Raw genomic sequence first — 11,910 nt, 5'->3', positions numbered from 1 at the left:
CTGGTATACTATCTCACGAACTTGTTCTGGGGCGGGCTGGCACCTGGCCGCAGTCTTGGGGCACCAGCAGCAGCAGGGTCCAGCAAGTGTTTCTGGGTGCAGCCGACTTTCAGCCATTGCTCATTTGGCCATTGCTTGGTGAGACCCTCCCACAGAGGGGCGGAGTGGGTCAAGGCCACAGTCTTTCAGAAGTAAGGGGCTGGGGAAAACAGCCACATCTGAGACAAAACTCAGGAGAGAGGTACTGCCTGGGGCCTGGTCACAGACAGTGAAAAAGTGGGGAGTGGACGAAAGCTGAAGACAGAGGACAGGTGTGCGATTGTTGATCCGGGAAAACAGAGTTCCGATACTAGAGACTGGGTAACTGGGTGGCGCCATTTTCACCATTCCCGCACATGCACATACGCATGGCACCTATGGGTGCCATAACACTCCACCCCAGTAGGCTAGCAGTGCCATCTAGTGTAGAGCGGAGCCATTACACCAAGCCTGGCCCAACTGGGCCAACCTTGATCTTCAAGAACACAAGTCTCACTGCCCCGCTTAGTTTATGCACTATAAAGCACTACATAGTCTGACTTCTAGGGGAAAACAAAATAATTTCAGTACTACTTCAATCTGTCAGCAGGTCCATCTATTCAATTTTCTTTCTTTTCTTTTTTCTCTTTTACACTTTTCTTTTTCTTGAATACAGAAAGAGAAAAATTCATTTTTATTTTCAATTTTTATTAAAAACATTTTTCTTTAATTTTTATTACTATATTTTTTACTTTTGTGTAAATTTTTTTCAAATTCTATTTTACTTCCATCATTTTATTTTAGTCTACTACAGTGTATTTACTTTTTCAAATTTTGAAACAATTTCCTTTTTTAAATTTTTTCTTTTTTGTTTCTTTCCTTTTTCTTGAATACAGAAAAAGAAAAATTCATTTTTATTTTTAATTTTTATTACACATATTTTCCTTAATTTTTTCTACTGTATTCTTTACTTTTGTGTATATTTTTTCAAATTCTATTTTACTCCCATCATCTCATTTTAGTCTACTTCAGTGTATTCATTTTTTCAAATTCTCAAACGATTGCCTTCCCCCCCCTTTTTTTTCTCTAATCTGTCAAACCACTTTCAACACCAAGACCAAAACACACCTAGGATCTAGCATCATTTATTTGATTTTTGTGGGTGTGTTTTTAATTTTTTAATTTTAATACTTTTTTAATTTTAATTTTTCTACCTCATTAATTCCTTTTCTCCCTTTAAAATGACAAAACGACGGAATTCATCCCAAAAGAAAGAGCACGAAGAAACGATAGCCAGGTATTTAACCAACAGAGATACAAGCAAGATGTCTGAACCAGAATTTAGAATCACGATAATAAGAATACTAGCTGGAGTCGAAAATAGATTAGAATACCTTTCTGCAGAGATAAAAGAAGTAAAAAATAGCCAGAATGAAATTAAAAATGCTATAACTGAGCTGCAATCACGGATGGATGCAGCGGTGGCAAGGATGGATGAGGCAGAACAGAGAATCAGCGATATAGAGGACAAACTTATAGAGAATAACAAAGCAGAAAAAAAAGAGTGAGATTAAGGCAAAGGAGCGTGATTTAAGAATTAGAGAAATCAGCAACTCTTTAAAAAGGAACAACATCAGAATCATAGGGATCCCAGAAGAGGAAGAGAGAGAAATAGGGGTAGAAGGGTTATGTGAGCAAATCATAGCAGAAAACTTTCCTAACCTGGGGAAAGACACAGACATCAAAATCCAGGAAGCACAGAGGACCCCCCCCCCCATTAGAGTCAACAAAAACCAACCATCAACAAGGCATATCATAGTCAAATTCACAAAATACTCAGGCAAGGAGAGAGTCATGACTGCAGCAAGGGAAAAAAAGTCCCTAACCTACAAGGGAAGACAGATCAGATTTGCAGCAGACCTATCCACAGAAACTTGGCAGGCCAGAAAGGAGTGGCAGGATATATTCAGTGTGCTGAATCAGAAAAATATGCAGCCAAGAATTCTTTATCCAGCAAGGCTGTCATTCAAAATAGAAGGAGAGATAAAAAGTTTCCCAGACAAACAAAAATTAAAGGAGTTTGTGACCACTAAACCAGCCCTGCAAGAAATTTTAAGGGGGACTCTTTGAGGGGAGAAAAGATGAAAAAAATATATTTATGAATAAATAAATATCAAAATCAACAAAGATTAGAAAGGACCAGAGAACACTACCAGAAACTCTAACTCTATAAGCATCATAATGGCAATAAATTCATATCTTTCAGTACTCACTCTAAACATCAATGGACTCAATGCTCCAGTCGAAAGACATAGGGTAACAGAATGGATAAGAAACAAGATCCATTTATATGTTGTTTACAAGAGACCCACTTTAGACCTAGATACACCTTCAGATTGAAAATAAGGGGATGGAGAACCATCTATCATGCTAATGGTCAACAAAAGAAAGCTGGAGTAGCCATACATAGATCAGACAATCTAGACTTTAAAATAAAGACTGTATCAAGAGATGGATTAGGGCATTATATCATAATCAAGGGATCTAGCCACCAGGAAGACCTAACAATTGTAAACATTTATGCACCAAATGCGAGAGCACCCAAATGTATAAATCAATTAATCACAAACGTAAAGAAAATCATCGATAGTAATACAATAATAGTAGGAGACTTCAACACCCCACTCACAGAAATGGACAGATCATCTAATCAAAAAATCAACAAGGAAACAATGGCTTTGAATGCACAGTGGACCAGATGGACTTAACATATATTCAAAATATTTCATACTAACGCAGCAGAATACACATTCTTCTCCAGTGCACATGGAACGTTTTCTAGGATAGACCATATACTGGGACACAAATCAGCCCTAAGTAAGTACAAAAAGATTGAGATCACACCGTGCATATTTTCAGACCACAACTCTATGAAACTCGAAATCAACCACAAGAAAAAATTTGGAAAGGTAACAAATACTTGGAGACTGAAGAACATCCTACTAAAGAATGAATGGGCTACCCAAGAGGTTAACAAGGAAATTAAAAAGTTCATGGAAATCAATGAAAATGTTAACACCACAACCCCAAACCTCTGGGACACAGCAAATGTGGTCATAAGAGGAAAATATATAGCAAACCAGGCCTTCCTAAAGAAGGAAGAAAGATCTCAGATACACAACCTAAACTTACGCCTTAGGGAGCTGGAAAAAGAACAGCAAAAAAACCCAAAACCAGCAGAAGACAGAAAATAATAAAGATTAGAGCAGAAATTAATGCTATCAAAACCAAAAAAACAGTAGAACAGATCAATGAAACTAGAAGCTGGTTTTTTAAAACAATTAACAAAATTGATCAACCACTAGCCAGTTTGATCAAAAAGAAAATGGAAAGGACCCAGATAAATAAAATCAAGAATGAAAGAGGAGAGATCACAACCAATATGGCAGAAATCAAAGCAATAAGAAGAGAATATTTTGAGTAATTATATGCCAATAAAATGGACAATCTGGAAGAAATGAAAAAATTCCTAAAAATATATATACTACCAAAACTGAAACAGGAAGAAATATAAAATTTGAACAGACCCATAACCAGTAAGCAAAATCGAATTAGTAATCAAAAATCTGCCAAAAAACAAGAGTCCAGGTCCAGATGGCTTTCCAGGGGAATTCTACCAAACATTTAAGGAAGAGTTAACACCTATTCTCTTGAAGCTGTTCCAAAAAATAGACATGGAAGGAAAACTTCCAAATTCTTTCTATGAAACCAGCATTACCTTGATTCCAAAACCAGACAGAGACCTCACTAAAAGGAGAACTATAGATCAATTTCCCTGATGAACATGGATGCAAAAATCCTCAACAAGATATTAGCCAACCGGATCCAACAATACATTAAAAATCATTCACCACGACCGAGTGGGATTTATACCTGGGATGTAGGGCTGGTTCAATATCTGCAAAACAATTAACGTGATTCAGCACATCAATAAAAAAAAGGACATATGATCCTCTCAATAGATGCAGAGAAAGCATTTGACAAAATATAGCATCCTTTCTTGATAAAAACCCTCAATAAAGTAGGGATAGAAGGAGCATAGAGATCATAAAAGCCATATATGAACAACCCAACTCTAATGTCATCCTCAATGGGGAAAAACTGAGAGCTTTCCCCCTAAGGTCAAGAACAAGACAAGGATGTCCACTCTTGCCATTGTTATTCAACAGTATTGGAAGTCTTAGCCTCTGCAATAAGACAACACAAAGAAATAAAAGGCATCCAAATCGGCCAGGAGGAGGTCAAACTTTCACTCTTCGCAGATGACATGATACTCTATATGGAAAACCCAAAAGATTCCACCAAAAAAACTGCTAGAATTGATTCATGAAGTCAGCAAAGTTGCAGGATATAAAATCAACGCACAGGGATCAGTTGCATTCCTATACACCAACAATGAAGCGACAGAAAGAAATCAAGGAATCGATCCCATTTACAGTTGCACAAAAAAACCATAAAATACCTAGGAATAAATCTAACCAAAGAGGTGAAATATCTATACACTGAAAACTATAGAAAGCTTATGAAAGAAATTGAAGAAGACACACAAAAAAGTGGAAAAAGATTCCACACTCCTGGATAGGAAGAACAAAGATTGTTAAAATGTTGATACTACCCAAAGAAATATACATATTCAATGTAATCCCTATCAAAATAACACCAGCATTCTTCACAGAGCTAGAACAAATAATCCTAAAATTTGTATGGAATCAGAAAAGACCCTGAATAGCCAAAGCAATCCTGAAAAAGAAAACCAAAGCAAGAGGCATCACAATCCCAGACTTCAAGCTACACTACAAAGCTGTAATCATCAAGACAGTATGGTACTGGCACAAGAACAGACACTCAGATCAATGGAACAGAATAGACGACCCAGAAATGGACCCACAAACGTATGGACAACTAATCTTTGACAAAGCAGGCAAGAATATCCAATGGAATAAAGACAGTCTCTTCAGCAAGTGATGCTGGGAAAACTGGACAGCGACATGCAGAAGAATGAACCTGGACCACTTTCTTACACCATACATAAAAATAAACTCAAAATGGATGAAAGATCTCAATGTAAGACAGGAAGCCATCAAAATTCTTGAGGAGAAAGCAGGCAAAAACCTCTTTGATCCTGCCTGCAGCAACTTCTTACTCAACACATCTCCAGAGACAAGGAAAACAAAAGCAAAAATGAACTCCTGGGACCTCATCAAAATAAAAACTTTTGCAGAGTGAAGGAAACAATCAGCAAAACTAAAATGCAACCGACAGAATGGGAGAAGATTTTTGCAAAAGACATATCAGATAAAGGGTTAGTATCCAAAATCTATACAGAACTTATCAAACTCAACACCAAAAAAACCAAATAATCCAGTGAAGAAATAGGCAAAAGACATGAATAGACCCTGATCCAAAGAAGACATCCACATGGCCAACCGACACATGAAAAAATGCTCAACATCACTCATCGTCAGGGAAATACAAATCAAAACCACAATGAGATACCACCTTACACCTGTCAGAATGGCTAACATTAACTCAGGCAACAACAGATGTTGGCAAGGATGTGGAGAAAGAGGCTCTCTTTTACATTGTTGGTGGGAATGCAAGCTGGTGCAGCCAGTCTGGAAAACATTATGGAGGTTCCTCAAAAAACTAAAAATAGAACTACCCTACGGCCCAGCAATTGCACAACGAGGCATTTATCCACAGGATATAGGTGTGCTGTTTCGAAGGGACACATGTATCCCCATGTTTATAGCAGCACTATCAACAATAGCCAAAGTATGGAAAGAGCCCAAATGTCCATCGATGGATGAATGGATAAAGAAGATGTGATATATACACACACACACACACACACACACACACACACACACACACACACAATGGAGTATTACTCAGCAATCAAAAAGAATGAAATCTTGCCATTTGCAACTAGGTGGATGGAACTGGAGGATATTATTCTAAGTGAAATTAGTCAGTCAGAGAAAGACAAAAATCATATGACTTCACTTATATGAGGACTTTAAGACACAAAACAAATAAACATAAGGGAAGGGAAACAAAAATAATATAAAAACAGGGAGGGGGACGAAACAGAAGAGACTCATAAATATGGAGAACAAACTGAGGGTTACTGGAGGGGTTGTGGGAGGGGGGATGGGCTAAATGGGTAAGGGGCACTAAGGAATCTACTCCTGAAATCATTGTTGCACTATATGCTAACTAATTTGGATGTAAATTTAAAAAAATAAAAAATTAAATTAAATAAATTAAATACATAAATAGTACTATCATTTAATTATTTATAATAAGTTTATATACCATATAAATTTATATACCATTCATAAATTAAGTTTATATGCCATTTACATATTTGTATTACTTATAAATAAATAAGTAAATAAGTACTACCATTCAGGCAATTTCCTCAAACCAGAAATTGGGCATAATCATTTATTCCCCTTTTTATTCTCCAATCACTAACTTCTCTTGGTTTCACCACTGAATATCATATAAAGTGATATAATTTTTGTTCTTCTGATTTATGTGGTTCTTATAGTCTTTAATTCATATGACTTTTATAAATTCATACAATCCACAATTGGGAATGTGCTATTTTCTGGATGCCAGATCAGGCACTTACTTTTACTTAGTAACCTTGACTCTAGATTTCACAGCTATCTAGACTCCTTGGGACCAGACACCAGCACATTTCGATCTCAGGAGGTCAGCACCTTAGACCTTTGGCCCATGCAACTGGGAGAATACTACAAATCCTGATGAAAGATATCACTATGGAAGAGCTGGCTTTAGAACTTAGTTTTTCCTTCCAGTCTTTCCCTTCAGTACATGTGAACTCAGCAGTGCCTGCCCACGCTATTGCCCCTGTCATTCACCTACTTAAGCTTTAATGCCTTTCCCTTTTTTCTTGGTCCTGGTGGCTTGGCTATACCCCAACTTTAATTCTTCCTGCCCTCTTACAGAAACTGTTCCCTCAGATGTTCAGACTCTACATTTATCCACCCATTTTTCAGCTGTGTTCCCCTTATTACATTTGATAGATGGCACCAAACTCACCCATTAAGCAACCCTATTAAAATTTTTTGATGCTGTAGCTTCTAAGTCAGTGTTTTTCAAAACTCTATCCACACCAGAATCAGCTGGAGAGCTTTTCTTAACATAAATATTCCCAAACTCTGGATATTTTGATTTGTATCTTGGGTGGAGCTGGGAATTTCCTTATTTAAAAAATCCCTAAAGGAGTCTAATAACCAGCCAGGTTTAGAAATTGATATTCTAAATAGAAAATTGCTACGTAAATAATACAGAATTTGACTTACAACTTAAGCAGTAAGAACAGATTTTAAAATTGTTGAAATTACCAGGTTTCTCACTGTAAAAATTTTGTTTAAATGTCGACTTTCACACGTTTGAAAAAAAAAAGATCTCTTATTTGGCAGTTCAGATCTTCTGAGTTTCTAAAGTCAAAAACCTTGTCACTCTTGGGTAGCAATGTTTATACATGGTTGAAACTTCAGTGTCACTCACATGACTCAAATTATTACAGCTTATTTCAACAGAGACTTTCCAAGAAAGGACAGTAAGTGATCCTTACTTAACAATTACTTAATCAGTAATTGTGCTCTCTCTCTAATCAGAGAGCTCTTGTTTCTTGTGACAATGACTCAAAGTAGCTTTAGTTCCGTAGTCTTTTTATTTCTTAAGTTTATTTCTTTTGACAGAGAGAGACAGAGAGAGAGAGAGAATGCAAAGGAGGGGCAGAGAGAGAGGACGTATCCCAATCAGGCTTCCCGACATTAGCACAGAGCTCAATGTGGCTCCATGTCACTAACCCTCTGAGTCAAGATTAAGAGAGGTGGGACACTTAACCAATGGAGCCACCCAGAAGCCCCAGTTCCATAGTCTAATGCAGATGAATAAGGAGTTTATTATATAGAATGCATATCAAAATGACTATATTAGAACAAATGTTTCCTTTAGAGGGTGCAAAAGTTTAAACTTCATGATTATTCCTTCATTTTTAAGTACTTAACATATGTATAAACCCAATCAAGCAGGAACTGAGTTTTAAATCTTTTTAATAGTCTATAAATCCTTGGGGTGACTATATTCACAACTTTTTAAACCTACAATTAAAAATTTAGCTGTGGAGCACCTGGGTGGCTCAGTCAGTTGAGCTTCACCCTTGGGTTTGGCTCATGTCATGATTCCAGGGTTGTGGGATCAAGCCCTGCATCAGCTCTGTGCTGAGCATGGAGCCTGCTTAAGATTCTTTCTCTGTCTCCCTCTGCCCCTCTCCTCCACTCATGTTCTCTCTCTCACTCTCACAAAAGTAAGTAAGTAAGTAAATAAATAAATAAATAAAATTAGCTGTATCTTTTAAGCATCTATATACATGTTTACCTATCCAAGAAAGGGGAGTAGGGTAGCAGGCATGTTCTTTTGCTAAGCAAAAACAATAACAACAGCAATAACTTGACTAGGTGTATGCAGTAGAAAGTTAGGGCATTTCTCTCCATGCATATTGGGGGCTGTGAGAAATGTCTTTATGGTTTCAAAGAAATATTGTGCAATACCCATTTTAGTGCCTGTCTGTGATTTTCTTAGCTTCTCTATTTACTGATAGGCTCCTCATATCCACTCCTTCATTCTACCCTCCACCCATTGGCATCCACTACTCTTGGTCTGTCTCCTAAGGAGCCCCAGGCTACACTGTGGTGCCTTACTCTGATCTCTCGCTCTGTTGGTGACCTTCCTGCCAATGTGTTCTATTATTTCTTTTCTTTTTCCATTATTCAATCAAAGAAGGTCCTGTACTGGGTCCCTGATTCCTTTTTCCCTTGTTTTTCTCTTAGTTGATTAAATACTTCTTTCTAAATTTTTAATGAATGTCATTCTTCCATCAAATGATGTAGTCATAGCATAGTTGTTTAACCTAAGGAATATATTGCTGTGGAAATTTCACACTGTGGCAGTTGTGTGATTCTAGTCTTTGCTCCCTCAGATCTCTCTCTGAAAATATTCTGGGATATCTTTTCCTATATTTTCATCATGTCTTGTTCTAACCAAGAAAACTTTAATATACTCAGTGCTCTCACGGTAAAATTTAACTCTTCAAATTTTTATTGACTGAACCAATTTCTTTGTAGCCTTTATGTCTGTTAATCCATCCCAGAAAGGACTTTAATATGATCTACTAAAGTATTTTTTCATGTTATGTCCTGCTCAAAGGACCTCATCACTTTTAATGCCCCCAAATCAAGTTCCAACCCTTCATACTTTTTCAAAGCTTTCCAATATATGGGGTGATCTGAACTTCCTAATATTACTTCCCATACTCTCCCAGTCCAAACATATCTCAGCCAGTTGGTTTTCTCTTTCCTTTTACCTGAAATGCCTTTCCCTTAACTTCTTCTCTTCTCTCCCAAATTTTAATTTTGTTGGTCCTTTCAGGCATAGCTTTATTCCTACCTCCTGAGTAAGCCTCACCTGAATAATCAGTCCATGCTAATTTCATCTCTAAGCACTTCTATTTCTCTCTCTCTCTCTTTCTCTCTCCCTTTACTAAATCAAATGGTACCTTTAATTTTTATAATGCCATTCCATAACTATAGGACTGTGTAACGTGACTATATCTGGGCCGAAATAAATTTATGATGTGGTTCCATTAGTGAAGCTGATGCCTGAACACCAAAAATCCTGGCTCTAAAGTCAGAAAAAAACAGTTCAGTTATAGAGGGTCTTTAACCTGGGATTTCATGAGGACGCTAAAACTACTGCTTGGAGTGTATGAAACCCAATCCTATAATGAGAAATGTGAAGTTTCTGTGCTTATAATACCAGTATATGTACAATAATGTATAGTGCATTCAATAGCCTCTGATTTCATTCTGAAGGTATTCCTTATGGATGTGGGAATAACCATTACCCATTTCCCACTTTGGCTAGGGCACCCAACCAATGGATTTTCCCTCTGAGTCACATCTCATTTGGTCTGCTGTAGCATGACTATTCTTGTTTCTTGGCTCTTACTACTAATTGCAAATAGTTCTTAGTCTCCCCTAATATAGTACTGTTTATTCCAAAATGGCATTTTTAGGGCCAGAATTCTGCCCTTCTATCTTGAATGTGGAGAGCATGCATGCCTTGTGTAAAGATTAGAATTCTCCAACTCTGGCAGCTGTGTTCTCTCTGTGCTGTGTGGCTGGAAAAGACCTTAATGCCTACTTGTGGGAAGATTATCTTTTGAAAAACATGGATTTTGAAGTCAGACAGATTTGCAAGTCTAAATTTCCTGTAAAAGGGGGATAGACAGCTTTTCCTCAGCTGCTGCTAACGTGCTCCATTCTTCTAAGGAAGCTACGGCCAGAACAGGGTGAGGCCCTCACTTCACCCTGTGACTAGCACAGTGCCTGGCAGCACCCACTCAGCACCCACCTGCACCATGGCCTCGGTCTGGGAGCTTGCCTGCTTCTACTCAGCCCTCATCCTGCACAATGATGAGGTGACGGGTCACGGAGGATAAGATCAATGCCCTCATTAAAGCAGCAGTTGTAAATGTTGAACCTTTCTGGCTGGGCTTGTTTGCAAAGGCTTTGGCCAATGTCAACATCAGGAGTCTCACCTGCAGTGTATGGGCTGGTGGACCTGGCCCAGCAGCTGGCGCTGCACCAGCAGGAGGCTCAGGCTGAGGAGAAGAAAGTGGAAGCAAAGAAAGAAGAATCCGAGGAATCTGATGATGACATGGGCTTTTTGACTAAACTTCTTCTGTAATCTGTTCAATAAAAAGCTGAACTCTTAAAACCAAAGCGGGTGTGGATAACAAAATAACAGCTCCCTCAGTTTACAGGTCACATCCCTGTACCACCCCACCCACTAACACACCCAGTCTAAGTCAGATTTCTTTGTTTTAAAATTTCTTCTAATTTTGTTCCTTTTCTTCAGAATATTTCAGAATAAACTCCAAACCTTTGGAGTTTGGGGATGATCTGTTGATCTCTTTCCATCAATGTAAACTCCACAAGAACAGACACTGTGCCTGATTTAGCTGACCATTACTTTCCCAGTTTCTAGCATTGGCCCAGCTCTTCAGATATTTGTTCCGTGGAAGAATACCTCATAAAATTGGTGGATAAGGAGAAGAGATAAAGCATATAAAGCATTATATAAATACTATACAGCATATGTGTGTATATTTATGTATACACACATATATATATAATCATTATATACAGCACGTGGTAGGTATTCCATGACTGTTAACATCATCATCATATTATTATTTACTCTTTCTTTTGCTTGAAACCTGAACTGAAAAGGACCCTCTTTTGGGGCATCTGGATGGCTCAGTTTGTTAAGTTTCCAACTTCGGCTCAGGTCATGATCTCACAGCTCATGAGTTTAATCCCCACATCGGGTTCTGTGCTGACAACTCAGAGCCTGGAGCCTGCTTCAGACTCTATGTCTCCCTCTCTCTCTGCCGCTCCCCTGCTCACACTCTCTCTCTCAAAAATAAGTAGACATTAAAAAAAAAAGGACCCTGTTTCTTGCATAGTAACATGGATACTTCTTGTTCTATGTCACTGACCCCTCCAACTAAAAGTGGCTAACCCATCTGAAATGTCTGCTGGCGTTCAAGCATCTCGTTAGACCCACGAAGCTGGAAGCCTTACCTTAGTGCTTTCCAATGTCCCAATATTCCGTTCACTCATTACATATTTGGAGATTTAACTTACCGAATTGCTGAGATCATATTTCTCACAGGTTTCTAACACTGCTCATCTCTCCACAGACTAATCAGAATGGTCTCAGGAA

General features: G+C 38.0%; 1 pseudogene; it reads left to right on the top strand.

Moving 5' to 3' along the window:
* The first annotated feature begins 10,462 nt into the window (after positions 1 to 10,462).
* Positions 10,463 to 11,033, top strand: LOC132692169 (large ribosomal subunit protein P1 pseudogene; annotated as a pseudogene).
* Positions 11,034 to 11,910: the final 877 nt, after the last annotated feature.

This window comes from Panthera onca, chromosome B1 (assembly GCF_046562875.1).
Source record: "Panthera onca isolate mPanOnc1 chromosome B1, mPanOnc1 haplotype 2, whole genome shotgun sequence".
NCBI lineage: Eukaryota > Metazoa > Chordata > Mammalia > Carnivora > Felidae > Panthera > Panthera onca.
The sequence above is the reverse complement of the archived record's forward strand: the minus strand, read 5'-3'. Positions and strand labels throughout refer to the sequence as shown.